This window comes from Pan paniscus, chromosome 17 (genome assembly GCF_029289425.2).
Source record: "Pan paniscus chromosome 17, NHGRI_mPanPan1-v2.0_pri, whole genome shotgun sequence".
NCBI lineage: Eukaryota > Metazoa > Chordata > Mammalia > Primates > Hominidae > Pan > Pan paniscus.
In genome coordinates, this window is record NC_073266.2 from 53,809,666 (window position 1) to 53,826,713 (window position 17,048).

Consider the following 17,048-nt stretch of genomic DNA (forward strand, 5'->3'; position numbering starts at 1 on the left):
CTCTTCCTATTACTTACTGCTTCGTCCAGAGTGCATAAAGGACACGTAAGGGTGGAGTGTGCATTTCCATCCATTATTACATTTAGCCGAGTGAGTTCCAGAGCCAAAGGTGGCAGCAATACCAAGGAGAGCTGCTGCCCATCATGCCACAGAAGCTTCTGTCTTACCTGAAGGCTCCAGCCACCCAGCCACTTGTCCACCCGCATCAACTCATCCCATCATTCATTGGTGCCAGTTATATGCTGGACCTTGGGGGATGATCCCGTGGCCCCTGGTGGCTGTGATGCCTGGGATGATGATGGCAACAGTGGCGGCAGTAGAAGCCACCATCCCCACTGTTTTTTGACCACATTCTGTGGGCTGAGCCTGGGTAGGATGTTTCAGGAGTTTTAACCCTCACAGCCTGCCAGACAGGTGGCAGGGGGTTTCTGGGGGCACAGGGAATGGAAACTCACAAAGGTCAGATTGAAGCTGTCAAGAGATCACTTGGCTTGTGGCAGCAGGAGGGGCTCCTGCAGGGCTGTCTGACTTCTAGCTTACCCTCTGTGGTGGGTGGGCAGAACCCCTTTTCTTTAGGCCATTTTCTTGGGCAAGACATGGACACCTCAGTAGCCAAGGGACCTGGCTAGCAGGAGGGGGCAGTGAGTTTGGGAACTGGGGAGCAAGGACCACAGCGGGGGATTTTTGGGCACCTCTATTTCTGAGTCCCCTCACCCGGAGGGCCTCACAGTGTTTCAGGGAAAGTGTGAGGCCTCTGTCGAGTGCCCATTTTTCATGGACAGTGCAGGCTGAGGTGGGGCAAGACCCTGATGACTAGGGCCATAAGAGAATAAAGGTGAGTCCACTGCCAGAATTCTGTGGTTAGTGCTAATTCATTTTGCACAAAGGAGAGGCCCATCCTGGATGTTTGTTCAATCATATTTCACATATATATCTGTCAGGTTTATGATCTCATTTTGTTCTTCACAAATCAGCAAAATTGACTTAGGAGGGAGCAGTGAGGCTGAGATAGGGTGTAGGGTGAGAATTGATTAGGCTGTCAGAGAGCAAGAGAAAGGGGAGAAAAAGTGGTTCTGAAGAAGAAAATGTGACTTCTTAAAACCTTGTCAGCACGCAAGGATTTATTCATACGTCATTAAAATTTAAATTACATGATTTGGTCTGTCACTGAGGACAAATGGTTCCTTTTCAGCTGCATTTTGTTTGAACTGTTTTATTCAGGCAACTTAATTGGTTGATTATTTTAAAATTTACCAGGCTGCAGTAATCTATATTTAGCAGAAACCTAAGTCATACGGTAAGTCATTTCCAGTAGGATTAAAATTATCAGCATGTTTCTCAAATCTTAAAAGAAATGCCAAACTCTGGACTATGTTCACTTTTGCATTCTTAATTTCAGGCAGACATTTTCATTCCATTGGCATGTGATTCTTTTTCCAAGACTACATAATAAGGGTGGCATTTTTCCTTTCCATGCCGCAGCAGCCCTGCAAGAGAGAGAGAAAGAAATTTGGTCTTTGATTGATGAAGTTTGGTGACCTAACCAGATGACTGTCTTTCTCTTCCAGACTGCTTAACTCTCAAATCAACTGGAAACAAATTTGTTTTTCAGACATATTTCAAGCACATTGAATAGCTGAATATCATATACATAGGTGTCATTTTTTATTTATTTATTTTTTTGAGACGGAGTCTCACTCTGTTGCTAGGCTGGAGTGCAGTGGCGTGATCTCGGCTCACTGCAACCTCTGCCTCCCAGGTTCAAGCAATTCTCCTGCCTCAGCCTTGCGAGTAGCTGGGACTATAGGCGTGCGCCATCACGCCCAGCTAATTTTTTGTATTTTTAGTAGAGACAGGGTTCCACCATGTTAGCCAGGATAGTCTCGATCTCTTGACCTCGTAAGCGCGCCTCGGCCTTCCAAAGTGCTGGGATTACAGGCGTGAGCCACCATGCCCACCCAGGTGTCATTTCTTAACCATCTATGATTACACTGAAATATGAACAGGTGGCTTGAATGTTATTTAGGAAGTGTGACGAGTCCGTAAGGCCTGTCATGTGGGCATCTCGATTCACATCCTGGAGCTGTCGCCTGCGCCTCAGACACAGTTGCCTGAATGAGCCATGATCTGCTCATTAGCACACCCTCCACAGCCATTGGGTCAATAGCACTTACTTTGTTCAGTTTCTACTCTCTGCTTATTAAGGATATGTAATTTTGATTTGTGAGGTTGTGCCCATGAGTCCTTTCTCCATTCCAGTTGCTGTCAGCTTAACCTGGGGCTCTTGGCACCTTTGTGTTGGACTTTTGCATCGCTCTCCCTGTGGATTCTCTGCCAGCTCTCCCTTCCTCCATATGCTTTGCAGGGTGATCTTTCTGAAATGCAGATCTGATTGGGATACTTTGTCGCTTAAAACCTTTGAAAGCCAGCCCCTGCTCCCTTGCCTTCAAGCCACATCTGTGTCCTTAGAAGAGTGTACAAGCGCCTCCTCCTGCCAGCCCAGTCTCCTTTTTCCAAGCAGTTCAAAGCCAGAGGCATCTATTTCTTCAATTCTACTTCATTCCCACCCACCACTCCCACCCTGGCTCTTGGGTGAGAAGTACTGAAGGAAATCAGAATATATAGAGATATATACACATACATACACGTACATACACATGCACAGTTTTTTATATATACACATATTTGTAATTTTTTAAATTTAACTTTTAAGTTCAGGGAGTATGTGTTCAGGTTTGTTATATAGGTAAACTTATGTCATAGGGATTTGTTGTACAGATTATTTCATCACCCAGGTATTAAGCCTAGTATCCATTAGTTATTTTTCTTGATCCTCTCCCTCCTCCCATCATCCACCCTCTGATAGGCCCCAGTGTCTGTTGTTCCCCTCTATGTGTCCATGTGTTCTCATCATTTAGCTCCTACTTATTAGTAGGAACAGGTGGTATTTGGTTTTCTGTTCCTGAATTAGTTTGCCGAGGATAATGACTTCCAGCTCCTTCCATGTCCCTGCAAAGGACATGATCTCGTTCTTTATTATGGCTGCATGGTATTCCATGGTGTACATGTACCACTTTTTCTTTATCCAGTCTATCATTCATGGGCATTTAGGCTGATTCCATGTCTTTGCTATTGTGAATAGTGCTGCAATGAACATGTGCATGTGTCTTCATAATAGAATGACTTATATTCCTTTGGGTATATACCCAGTAATGGGATTGCTGGGTTGAATGGTAGGAAATCAGAATATATATATGTGGCTTTATTTCATGAAATCATATACCTTAGAAGCCTCTTTCTATAATCACACACTTTGTTGTTGATATTGCTCTTCCATATATTTCCGTGCTAGTGAGGGATTGTTAAAAAAGGACGATAGCAAATATGAAGCCTTTAGCCAACTTCCCCTCCCCAGATATTTGAAAAACAATTAAGCCACTCAGTAAATGAACTGCCTTAGAGAAGATTATAATGTTGGCCTTAATTTCTTTTACCAACTTTCCATTTCCTTAAAATGCAGCTAATCAACTTATATTAACTGTCCTGGAAAATTTTTTGGTTTACAGAGCTTTTTGTTTTTAAATTAAGGGTTACCACTAATTTAAGAAATTTAGACTGAAAATGTTACTTTTAATAAAAAGGAAATGTCTTAGGCATATTAATGCATATAATTTTGCATATCACGAGGTGCAATCATAGTGTTTGGTTTTTGCAGCAAAAATGACACTTGTCCGTTCTCACTTTGATTTGCTGACACTCTTGCCCCTTCAGGGTGGGTTGCCATTTGGAATTTGGAAATGCTGTGGCTTCAATCCATTTAGACAAACATATCCATTTCTGATTAGATTCAGAGTGGTTGTGGTGATCTGAGTATAGATGTCCATAACAGCTTCACATTTTCATGTACTCTGAAAAGGAATTTTTTAGAGGTTATTATTTAGAATGTCTAATTCCAAGTGAAGATTTAGGGGTGGAAAGTTTGATTACAATGCTTTATTCTCTCATTGAAATTTTGTAGGAAGCTCATGGGTTGCTTTTGCAAAAGCAATTTGAAGATATTCCACGTTCGTTTGAAAGCTTTGTATTTAAGAATTAGATTGTTTAAGGTTTGGGAGTACTTCTGTGAAATTGAGGTCATGGGAGTTTAGGTTTATGATGATGAAAGTGTGTGTGGAAGGCACATGGCAAAACGTTGACTTTTGCTACTCAGTTTTTCTTATAGGTCACAGGTTGAATTCTTTTTATCAAAATCTGCATGTTCTTGCCAGTTGTGGTGGCTCACACCTACCACCCCAGCACTTTGGGAGGCTGAGAGGCAGGAGCATCTCTTGAGCCCAGGTGTTTGAGACCACCGTGGGCAATATGGTGAAACCTGTCTCTAATAAAGATACAAAAAATTAGCTGGGCATTGTGGTGTGTGCCTGTAGCTCTAACTACTTAGGAGGCTGAGGTGGGAGGATTCTTGAGCCCGGGAGGCAGAGGTTGCAATGAGCCGAGATTGCGCCATTGCACTCCAGCCTGGGCGACAAAGTGAGACCCTGTCTAAAAATAAAATTAATAAAATAAATCTGCGTGTTCTTTCTATAAATGGGAATTTTATTTTCATAAATAAGACTAAAATAGTGGTCTGGGGGGAATTAACACAGTGGGAGGGGAAGAGTAAAAAAAGTGTATGGTTCTAAAAAGAACTTACAATGTTAAAATCATGGTCTATTACTTTTATAGTAGGTCTGGCTATAAACATGTTAAATTTTTACCAAGTATCAAATTCAAGGAAAATGTTGTGAAATAACATTGGATGCATTCAAAGGAATTTTAAAATAATTATAATTTGCCGTCTTCTCCTTGGTCAGAGGGTACTTTGGAATCTTACTTTGAGCTGTGCAGGCAAAAGGAATTATTCCACTTTTCTCTATTTGGCTTTGCTCTGTTGTTGACTATTCCTCTTGAGTTCAAGTGGAGGCCTCCTGGACAGCTGGTGGCCAGGGCAGCTGTAGTGACCCAACTCTAGTGTGCCCCTCCCAAGGATGGAGCTCCCAGTTTAGCTGTTGGGTTTGTACATAAAATGCCACAGCACAGCAATCTGAGCTCTTGCTTTCTGTTTAAATAAAAAGGCAGATGCTTCACACATGTTTTCATGAATTTATATAAACCATGGAAGGAAAGAATGCTGATATTCAATAGGAACCCTGTAGCAACTTGTTACTTGTAATTTTTAGGTTTACTGTAAGAGCAAACGCAGAAAGCAAACCTGCATCTGTGCTGACACTGGTTTGGGACTAACCCATGCTCTTTTAAGTGCCTAAGTAGTGGGTGAATGGGGCATCTATAAATAGTGAGTTAGTGTGTCTGACAGACCTCAGAGACTGGAGGGATTCCTTGGGCCAGCATTGTCTCATGTGGCCACCTGTGGCCAGGGAGGAACACAGCTGAAGGGAAGGAAGTGCGCTCTCTTTTACCCTTTTTTCCATATCAAGAAGAGTAGATCCTTGAGTCAGGGAGCTAGCCTGCTGAGGAGCGCTAGCTCTGGAGCATGGTCTACTGGGCAGACCTAAAGTAGGACTGAGAAAAGCTTTGCCACTTCCTTGAGGAAGATACTGTATTGGCTTCCATGACTTCCGGAGGCATCTGATGCCTCCCAACCGGCTACCCTGCTAAGTTACACTTGATTAACTTTTCTGTCTCCTCTTGGACTCAATGTTTTATGAAGCTGAGCTTCTCTTGGAATGCGGAGCCTGGAAAGGGAGGAAGTGTGCCCTGGGCATTCCTTACAGTTGTACTGGATTCATACTGATCTGTCCACACTCTCTCGGGCCTCTGTGACAGCGCCAGGCACATGTCACTGTTGAATTAATTGATGGTGTACACTTGTTAGCAGACGAGCTACAGTTGAGGGTATAGTCTGTGGCTATCAGATACAGTCAGATGTCATGTGGGCCAAAACTTACAACCTTGGAGTCATAAACCAGCTGCGAACACCCAGGAAATGAATCGTTCCATCTGAGCCAATCTGCAGTCTCCTCTCTCACTTGCCACCTGACACTGTAGCACCCCTTCTGTGTGATTGAAGAACTTCTAAGTGCCAGCCTGCCCATACCTGGTGATGCACCAGTGTCTGTGTGCTGCCTCGGGAGGTGACTGTGAGATATGAGGATCTTATATAAGCTAATAGTTTTGCATATGGCTAGCCCTTGTTGGCTCGGGACAAGCCCTTAGATGACACTGCGTAGAAATTTGATGTTAAGTATTTCTCACTCCCTTATTATAGGATTTTTTAAGAGCAGTGTTTGCCTAAAGTAAGAACCATCTTCTGGGAGAGGGGTCAGGTGGGACTGCTAGTTTTTGGCCAGTTTCTTTTAGCTTATCTGTGATTCACGTAGATGGTTGATACATTCCTTGCCCATTCTGGTGGCTTTCTGACCATGGGGGACTGTCTGGTGGCAGTGCAGGATAATAAGCAGGAAGGCTTATGATCTGAGGAGTGTAAATAGTAAATGGAGACATCTCTTGTTAGTCTTTCATTTCAGCTGTTGACTCCTCAGTAGTGCTGGATTTTTTATGTTTATCGCTGTCTCTTTCACCCCCACCCTCTCTTACCCAGAAGACAAATGGTGAGGTTAAATTTGGCCATGACTCAGCCAAAGTCTGGTGGTGGCCATCAGGAAAGAGTGTCAGAGGTCTTAGAATTGGCACTCGGGTGCTTGAACTGTTTTTAGTTTTCTCTAAAGTTGAAACTATTCTGGTTGAACTTATTCTGGTAATAAGCTGAAAACAATGTGCTCCTGGGCGTGTTTCAAAAACTAAAACATTTTTTAAAATGGAAATATGGATTAGGGTAGCTTGCCACAATGATAGTCACGTGTAGGGAAATACACACAAATTGAACTAAGTCTAACTTTTATGCTTAGATAACAAAAAGATACTTTTGAATTTACCAAATATTCATTCAAGCAGTCACCAATGAGGCATCTGGATCGCTTCTTTTGTAAGACTGTTCTTATTCTTATAAAGTTAGTTGGCTCTGAAAACTTTACTTCAGTTGATCCAAGAGTTTGAGTTGATATTTCAAGGATGTTAAACTTTGCAGCCTAAAACAAAACTGAGATTGCATATGATTGGTTTTTATGGCTTCCATTTTAGAATGAAAAAGACGATAGTGATTGGCTTAACTTTTTTTCTCTCTTTAGAAAACATTTCATAGTGGTAAAGGTGACATATACTGTTGAAAACGTATAAAGGTAGCTCTGGGTCCAGGGGTGTTGCTGGCAGATTTTTTGAAATAATTCTCCAGAATCAGCAGTCAACAAGAAAAGAACAGTGACTTGCAACCTGGAAATCCAGCTGGGACTGCCATGAATGTTTGTGGTAGTTTGGGATCACATGCCGGTTCTAGGGGACAGCAGGTCCATGCTGGTTCCTGGGTGGCAGCCCCTGTGTGAATAGGCAGTCTATAGTGTGGGGGAGTGGGTACCTGAAGAAAGAGACCTGTAAAGGAGTCAGCATAGCACCCCAAAGCCCTCTCTCCTGGACTGGGAGGCAGTCATAACTTTTGGAGTGGCAATGATGTTTCAACAATGTATACAAACCTTATTCTAATTTTAAAAAGCTATTTAATTAAACTCCATATTTAATTTTTTTGAAAAGGTGGCACGTTCACATGGTTGCAACTTTGAGAAGTATACAGTGATTTATAGTAAAATATCTCATGTTGTTATTCCCTCTCACCTTCGACTTTGCTCTCTGCTTCCTTCCCTCAAACTTCCCACTTGGCCGCCACATGTAATCCTTGTTATTAATTCCCACATGTTTTTGTGGATGAAGACAAATATATGTAATTTGCTCCCTTTTAAAAATAAAGGTAACATACCATATATACTTTTTTTTCATTTACTATTTCTTGGGGCTCTTCCTATACTAGTAAATAAAGAGCTTCCTATTTCTTAACAGCTGAATAATATTCAGTTCCATGTATATAGGAATCCTATGTAACCTATCCCCTGTTGAAGGATAGTTAGTCTGCTGTCTATTCTTGGCCATGGTAAACAATGCTGCAGTGAATAACGTTGCATATATGACATTTTGCACATGTATAAGTTTACCTGGAGGATAAATTCCTGGAGGTGGGATTGCTGGGTCAAATGGTCTGTGTACTTGCAATTTTGATAGATGATATCAAATTGCCTTCCATAGGGCTTGTTCTAATTCCCTTTCCCACCAGCAATTTGCAGCCGATCAATGTGAATGTGGTCTGAGGTCCACCTCACTCTGCAGGCTGACCTAAGGGGCTGCTTTTCTCCAGTGCCCCAGCAGTAGCCCTGGCTGAGAAAGCCTTTTTGAGAAACAAAGGATTTGATTTATTTTTGAAAACGTTAATTAGCGTCCTTAAATAAACATTTGATAAATTAAATCTGATTAATTTAAGCATTGACTGAAGCCATTTTTATCAAACCCGTAGGAAGGGTGTATCAGGAAGATGAGCAATCAGCTGAAAATTTTAGTATTTTTGAAACTGAGCAGAAAAGTGTTAACATTTTACCATGTCACCATTTTAATGTGAGAAAGGAAACCTCCCAGCAAGAGGTTGAGAAATGACAGACCAGAGTGCTCCTGTTGTCTCCTTCCTAGGTCATTCCCCTTCGTGGTTTCAGTTTCTCTGCCATTCCTGGAGCTCTGCTTCCTGGAGGTACACATGTCCCCCTCACCCTTGATTCCTCCCCTGCCCTCGATTCACACCCCCCCAAACTTCATGTTCAAATCCTCATTCTGCTATGCTATGCTATTCTGCTATGAATTCAAATTTTTTAAGTAATGAAAACTTTGATAAGAGCAATATACACTTATGATTTTTAAAAAGCTATAATTTTTATGATTTAATGCCATGATTACAATTTTAGGATCTCATTGGAGATCAGATTGGGTTTGACTAGAAAATGAGCAGGTGTGGAAAAGGAGGTTGGAAATGGTCTGAATTGAATTTGGGTGAAGATCTCAAAGTACACAGAACAGCTGATGTCATCTCAGCATATTGTTTCACCACAAAAGCAAGGTCATCTAACAACATTTTGTCATGGTGAATCTGATGAGAATTCCTAAGTACACTCTGAGAATAGAAAGAAGGTGGATGCTGCGGAGGGGGTCTGCATTGGAAAACCTCTGCTGCCATTTCAATGCATCGAGCCACCTTGCCTTATTATAGTGAACAATAGTAGAAGTACCTGGAGGCTCCATAGAGGGGCTGTGTGCAGTGAGCATAGTGTCGAAGCACCATGTGTCAACAGTACACACTTCTGAAGGTGGAAGAAGAATGACATGAGAACAAGAAAGAGAAATGATTGCAGGCTCTTACATAAATGCAACTGATACGTGGGTTTTTTACTAACAGTGGTATAGAATGAATACAGTGGTATAGAATAACATATTTAAAAATAAAACAAGAATCCCTATTCTGTTTCCTTATCCTGCTGTTGTTTTTCACGGCAATCATCCCCTTATACACTCAGTTCTGTATAACACTTGTTTGTAAAACCCATATTTGTTTCAACATGATTGACATATTAGGGGACAATTTGAGCATAACATGGATTTCACATTTGCTGGTATAATTTTGTTTGCAGAAGCTCTAGGTGAATGCAGAAAACTGCCTTCAGTTGAACCAAGCCACATAGCAATACACAAAACACACACCTACACACACCTAAAGCATCTCCCACCTACCTCAGTTCATGTCTCATTTTTTGAGCCACACTCATCCACATGCGGAGTTCCAATATTCTCATTCCTGATAATCCTCCATCCGTCCCACAATTACAAGCCTTTCCGATGCCCACTTCCACAAGCACACTTTGGTTTCTTCACAGTACAGTGCCATATTTTTTGTAGTATTTATGTATTTCTAAGCCACTTAGTGTGTATAAAACTGTGCTGTGCTTTTATTAGGCTCCTCTCTTTTTTCCCCGTATGCCTTCTGGTGTTATTGTGAGATTTTTTTTTAGCAACGTGTATGTTGTATTATAACAGAACTGCCTGACTGTGATTGACTTGGGTATGTTCATGTTTATTGTCTTGTCCCCTCTCCTCCTCCTTCCCTGGTAGAATGTCAGTATGTGAGGGCAGAGCCTTTTGATGGGTCACTCACTGTGGTGTCCTGAGCACCTAGAATGGGGTCTGGTGCAAAGAAAGGCTCAATAAACATTTGTTGAATGAATGAATCATCAGATCATTTACTGGAAATAGCACTCTAACTATATTCCGTTGTAAATTAATGTTCTATAATAAAGAATTACAGCAGTCTACCCTTATTTACAGTTTGACTTTCAGTTACCTGTGGTCAACTACAGTCCAAAAATATTAAACGGACAATTCCAGACATAAACAATTCATAAGTTTTCAATTGTCTATTGTTCTGAGTAGCATGATGAAATCTCTTGCCCTTGTCCCTAAGGTAAAATCATCCCTTTGTTCAGCATTTCTGTGCAGCATACACTACCTGGCCATTAGTCACCCAGTGGCCATCTCAGTTATCACATCGGAGCCATTGTGGTACAGCAGTGCTTGTGTTCATGTAACTCTTATCTGACTTCATAATGGCCCCAAAGCACAAGACTAGTAATGCTGGCAATTCAGATAAGCCAAAGAGAAGCCATAAAGTGCGTCCCCTAGGGAAAAGGTAAAAATTCTTGACTTAATAAGGAAAGAAAAAAATTATGTGCTGAGGTTGCTAAGATGTACAGTACATAAGATATTTTGAGAGAGAGACTGCATTCACATAACCATTATTACAGTATATTGTTACAATTGTTGTCTTTTATTAGTTATTGTTGCTAATCTCTTATTGTGCCCAGCTTATAAATTAAACTTTATCATAAGTATGCATGTATACAAAAAATATAGTATGCATAGTATCCAAGGATTCAGGCATCTACTGGAGGTCTTGGAATACATTCCCATGGATAAAGAGGGACCCTATATTATAGTTAAGGGACGTAGAATGGCTAACATAGCTTATCAAGGAAGGGGAGGGATGGAAATGTGGAGTGTAGGTCACCCAGCTTTTTAAAATTTGTATTTAAGAAAAGCTTTATGTTCTAACAACCTTTAATTCAAAGCCAATTAAAAGTAAGAACAATCAGAATAATAGCAAAAGTGGCCAGATCCATGAATATAAGGTTATGTTCATTTAGTAAAGATAGTGGGGAAAAAAAGAGACCCCAACAGTGGTGCTTGACTCCAAAATAATTTAATATAGGAAAAATTAAAAAGTGTATAAACATGATGCTTTGATCTGAGTTTGTTTTAATGAAAATTCTTGTTACTGAATTGTTGCTTTAGCACCAGTCATGCATATTTAATATATGTATATGGTTAATGCTCAGTAAATGAGGGCATGTGTTGAGTGTGTACCTATAATTGGTAGTTGGAATAATAGATATATATATGTACATAGACACATATGCATGTGACTTTGTGCTGCAACTCTGGGAAGCACTTCACACCCTATTTCTTTCTTTCTTTCTTTCTTTTTTTTTTTTTTTGAGATGAAGTCTTGCTCTGTAGCCCAGGCTGGAGTGCAGTGGCGTGATCTTGGCTCACTGCAAGCTCTGCCTCCCGGGTTCATGCCATTCCTCTGCCTCAACCTCCCTCTGCAGTAGCTGGGACTACAGGTGGCCACCACCATGCCCGGCTAATTTTTTGTATTTTTAGTGGAGACGGGGTTTCACCATGATAGCCAGAATGATCTTGATCTCCTGACCTTGTGATCCGCCCGCCTCAGCCTCCCAAAGTGCTGGCATTACAGGCATGAGCCACCGCGCCCGGCCTTCACACACTATTTCATTTCATCCTCACAGCAGCTCTACATGGTAGGGGTTGTTATTTTTCTCATCTTTCAAATAAGGAAACTGGGGCACAGATAGGCTAGGTAACTTAATGGGGGTGATGCAGCTGGTAATTGGTGAACCTGGGACTGTGGTGCAGAGCCCATGCCTTCATGGGTGCTGACAGCATTTAGCTAGGTCTTGGTGATACCAGTTAAGAAGATTTGTCCCTTGCCTTCCAGGAAGAAGCCATGGAGATGTCAGTGGAAAATCACCATGAGATTGGTACACAAGTGAGCAGAGCCTGAGGAATTGTGGGGACTGGGGGAGCAGGTGCCCAAGTGCCTTGTGTGGTGGGCTCCCCCTCCATTAACTAGATGCTTTGAAAGTGCCCACATACATTGAAATGAGCCCAAAATACCCCAAAAGCAGAAAGCATAGACATGTGCATGAAGGAAGGAACTAATGTTCATTCAATTCCTACCTTGTTGTAAGCACTGGGCTAGTCGCTTCTCATACACTGTATTAGTAACTGAAGTTGTCACATATGAGCTTAGTGTAAGTGTTTTTACTTGTTCTGTCTCATTTAGTCTTTACAATCCTTCTGTGACTGGTTCCGTTATTATCTTCATTTTCCATAAAACCCAAAGAATGTGCCCCAAGTCACATAGTTATAAATGGTTTTGTTTAATCATCACCACCAACCAGTGAGATAGGAATTATTCTTAGAAGTAAGCACACACAACCAGGGAGTGGTACTGTTAAGATTTGAATGCAGGGCTGTCTTCACAGCCTTTGCTTTTTCCATTTTAAATAAGGCACACATTGAGTCGAGGTGTGTTTCTAAGAAAAATATAAGAGAAGATTTGAGACAGTGATTAAGTTCTTCCAAGACTTAACCAAAATATATATGTACTTAGAATAATGGAGATCTTATATTTAAAAGAAAAGCAGTTAGCAAGTTGAATAGCAATTAGTCACAGAAGATAGGAGCCATAGATTTTAAATATGGTAACTACGAGATGAGAAAGATCACACTGCTAGCAGAGGAATTCATCTTAAAACTAGAGCTGATCTTGCTTCTCTAAAAAAAAAAAAAAAAAAAAAAAATCCTTCTTGGTTCCCACTGTCTGCAGAATATGAATCTTGGTATGTCCTCTCTTGTGGCCAGTCTCTCATCACCTCTCAGGCCAGTCCTACAGGTGGCCCCTCTCCATCCCTGAATGCTGTGTGTTTTCATATAATAACATAGCAGTGTTCATCCCTCTTCCCAAAGGGAGAACTTCTTTCTTTCTGGCAAAATCCAGTTCAAGTTTTATTAAGTTGGGGAAGACTTCTCCAGATTCCTCAGGCAAAACTGAGTTGCTTCATTTCTCTTTCCCAGATCTTTATCAGTTTCACTCTTGCGGATTTAATAATGGGTTGCAACCAGTGGCTGCTATGGATCACTCTCCAAATGGCTTAAGGGTTCTTCATGGATCGAGAGACTGTTTTTTTCATGTCTGCACTCCTGGTGCCCGTCTTAGAGCCTGGTACACCCAGTCAGTGTTTATGAAATGGGTAGATGGATGGATGAATGGATATGTAAATGATTCCATAAAAATGTGATACATGGGTAATAAGTCATTGTAAATTAGGAACTATTGCAGGCACTGTCACTGGATGTATTTTTTATTCATAATGAACGTAATTGCTAGTTTTAAAAAATCATTTCTGAAAATTCTTAGAAATTAGGATACAAAATAGGTTTTGAACAAGGCATGTTGTAGATATGTATCTTCCTTGGCTTGCAATTAGGAAATGTTAACATTTTATGTGTTAGCTTTCCTGACTTTCCACATTCTAGGCATTCTCCTAGGTCCTGAGTGAAGCGTTCTCTGCTCACCTTCTCTGTCCTCTTGGCTAGCCTCTGCCAGGAACATTGATAGCTGTGGTTCTTGGTTATTCTGTAGCTCGCCTCTAAGGCATGTATTATGCCTTAAAATTTTCATTATTTATTGGATTACTCTTGACCTTGACTCCCCAAGCAGATGATAAATTCTTAGAGGGCAGGAATCATATTTATACTCTCCCCGAGTCCTCTAGCATTTCTAAAGTGGTAGGCATGTCTGTGTAGTAAGCGTTAAAGGATTTTTTGTTGATGAGGCCATTACTTTGTTGTTTTGTTTTGACAAATTGCAAAATGCCCCCTTCCTCCATCTTTGGAGGAAGAATGGAGGCTTATGCTCTCTTGTGAGAAACACAGTCCCACTCCGGCCTGTGAAGTGTATGGGAGGTTTACTGCAAGGATGCAGGGGTGTTGTGGAAAAGAGGAGCCAGAAGAGCAATGAGGCTTCTGAGGGCGGGGCTGGGGGTGGGATGTGAAACAGAAGTTCTTGAGAGCCAGGCATCTGTGTCTGTCTGTCTGCCTGTCTTGTCACATGGTCTCTCATCCCTTCTTTTCCTAAGGCAAGTGCCACACCTCTTGACTTTCTCTGCTGACTGGGCCCTCTAAGAATTTATTGCTCTTTGAACATGACAGCAGAATGATCATTCCAGGGACCATCACTGACTATTTTTTCCAACTTCAGGATATTTCTTCAGAGGAGGAATTTGATTGGTTCCCTTAGGTCAGGTGTTCTTCCTGGTCCGGTTAGCTGTGGCCAGAGAGATGGGGTCACTGGGTGTCAACATTTTCAAGCAGGATTGTGGAAACACATCTTCAGATGACAGTGTGGGCTGGCTAGGCACGCCAAGCTTCTGGAGTGAAACTTGAAATATGTTTTAGCAGCAGTCAGTCGGGGGTGTTAATTAAGGGGCCACTGTCGTCATTGCTTGGAGTAAAGATAGAGGTACCCTCTACTGCCTCATGAAGCTTTGGTCTAGGGAGTGGCAGCTTGTGAACGGTCTTGAGGTCCAATGAGAAATTGAGGATTGTTTTCCCCAGAAGTCCCTGCCACCAGGAAGTCTGGCAGAGTAGCATGGCAGACTGACTGTCCCCTTTGTGGATTACTGTGCTGTGAGAGTGAGACACTGGGCTTCCTTAGAATGTTGTGTGTGTCTGCTGTGTCTGTCTGAGGGGGATGGAGTGATACCTTGTATAATATGATTGCTGCCAGTCTTAAATTCGTAAACTTCAGTAGGAAAAGAGAAGTGAAGAACTAAGTAGACTTATAATTAATGAGATTTAGAGCCCCAGCAATGGGTGTAGAAAACACCCAGTTTCCTATGGAAGGCTCCAGGTACGGGTGGGGGCATGTGGGACTCTTAGTTCTTATGGACAGCTAGTATGTCAAAGAGGAGCCTCCATCTGCCTTTTTGAAGCAGTCTTCATTTTTATTTGCCACATGCGAAGTTCATTCCTTTGCCATGGGAGAAGAGAACAGCTTTAAAGACTATTTTTAGCTTGTTAGCACAGATAAGGAATTCTTAGGATTGGAGAACTAATCAGGAGATCAAGATGAAAAGGAAATGAACATGCAGAACGGCAGAAAGGAGACATGGCAGAACTGAGGGCCAGAAGGAGGAGCATCTCCGCACCCATGGAGCTGTGTGAAGACATGAAGCACTTCTTGGGGGAGAGGCCTCCGCTATTCCTTGCACCACCCAGAAGATAGCATGAAACTGCTGGCACTAGGGAGGAATCTTGTTGTTTTGCAGCAAGAAAAAGTGAGAAGCAGGCCTGGTGAGAGCAGATCTGCGGGCAGGTCTGTGGGTGGACTTCTGGGGCTTGTTCTCAAGTTGGGGTGGAGTGTTCGACCAGACTCTGCAAGCTCACTGATGGGAATGGGCGCCTGTTACCTCATGTGGGCACCAAACCTCTGCGCTTCTCTCCAGAGATCTTGTGGTTCTGGGTGTGAAGCTGAAGATTCAGAATGATACGTTTTCATCTCTTCTTGCAGTTGAAGGGTCTTCATTTGAAAGAGAACAAAGATATAGGACTATGCCAGCCCCTTGGTGTTAATGATCTAAATTACAGGTTATTTCATTGTGCATGATCTCCATTTGCCACAAGACTAGGGTTGGGCAAATAAGCCAGATTTTGTTTTTTGAGACAGAATTTTGGTCTTGTTGCCCAGGCTGCAGTGCAGTGGTGCGATCTTGGCTCACCAGAACCTCTGCCTCCCGAGTTCAAGCGATTCTCCTGCCTCAGCCTCCTGAGTAGCTGGGATTACAGGTGCCCACCACCACGCCCAGCTAATTTTGTATTTTTAGTAGAGATGGGGTTTCTCCATGTTGGTCAGGCTCGTCTGGAACTCCTGACCTCAGGTGATCCGCCTGCCTCGGCCTCCCAAATGTGCTGGGATTACAGGCGTGAGCCACCGTGCCCAGCCAAACAAATTTTTAAAATTTTAAAAATGTTTAATTCCTGCAAGTCTGACAGTGATCTCTAGTAAAATCTATACAATCTATTACATGATAGATAATAAGTAATTTTTAAAAATTGAATCAGAAAAGTCGTGAGCATTTCTAAATGATTGTGGAATTATCAGAAATGAATATGGGTTAGCTAGGAGTGAGTATTACTAAGCCAACCTCATATTGGGGATAATATTGGGCTAGTAGATTTAGTTTTGTGGAATAGATTTGCAAGAGACTCTTGTAAATATCTGTTTGGGCTAGACGTTAGCATGAGTTAGATGGAGTCACTATTTGTTTAAAAACAATCTGTTGTTATTGTTTTGAGTTATCAAAATGGAATGGGCAGACCAACTGGATGCCAAAAACCTGCCATGTTTTCATTAAAAAAAAAATCAGTGTCCTCTGTCTAGAGGGCATACTCAATACAACTTCAAGCGATACAAAGCTGATAGGGATAGCTAACATGTTGTAGGACAAAGGTGGTAGAAATACTTGATATGTTATATATCACAAAGTTGAGATCTTGATAAATTGAAATCAACTAAAAAGGCTAAACGTAATGGAAATGCATGTCCTGCCTCTTGGGCTAAAAATTTTATTATATGAGTATGGAAAGAAAGTTGAACAAACATTTATATAAAAGATCTATGTGTTTTAGTTGACTACATTTATAGAATATAAAGCTTTGTAGGAGAAGATGGCCTATAAAGCTTTATATTCTGTTAAAGGGACACGGAGTGCCCACAGCTGTGATGCTCTGTAAGCCATATCTCAGGAAGGCCCTGACTGTTTGGAAGGTGTCCTGGAAAGAATGCAGGAGGAAAGTATTGGATGGTAAGAGGGACTGGGAAGCCTGGCCTGAAAACCTGACACATGGGTGTGCAAGCCTGTTTC

General features: G+C 41.8%; 1 protein-coding gene and 1 long non-coding RNA gene across 17 annotated transcripts in view; one reads left to right on the forward strand and one right to left on the reverse strand.

Moving 5' to 3' along the window:
- Positions 1–17,048, forward strand: part of FHOD3 (formin homology 2 domain containing 3) — a 482,704-nt gene that overhangs the window by 116,331 nt on the left and 349,325 nt on the right. The gene's annotated exons all lie outside the window — the stretch shown is intronic.
- LOC117976750 (uncharacterized) lies at positions 957–16,611 on the reverse strand. Of its 2 annotated transcripts, XR_004667508.3 has the most exons (5): positions 9,715–16,611; positions 8,100–8,329; positions 6,936–7,099; positions 3,742–3,908; positions 957–1,487 (listed from the first exon to the last, which is right to left on the reverse strand). It is a non-coding gene; the product is annotated as an uncharacterized LOC117976750 (long non-coding RNA). The 2 variants fall into 2 exon arrangements; XR_010110112.1 differs by having other exon boundaries at positions 957–3,908.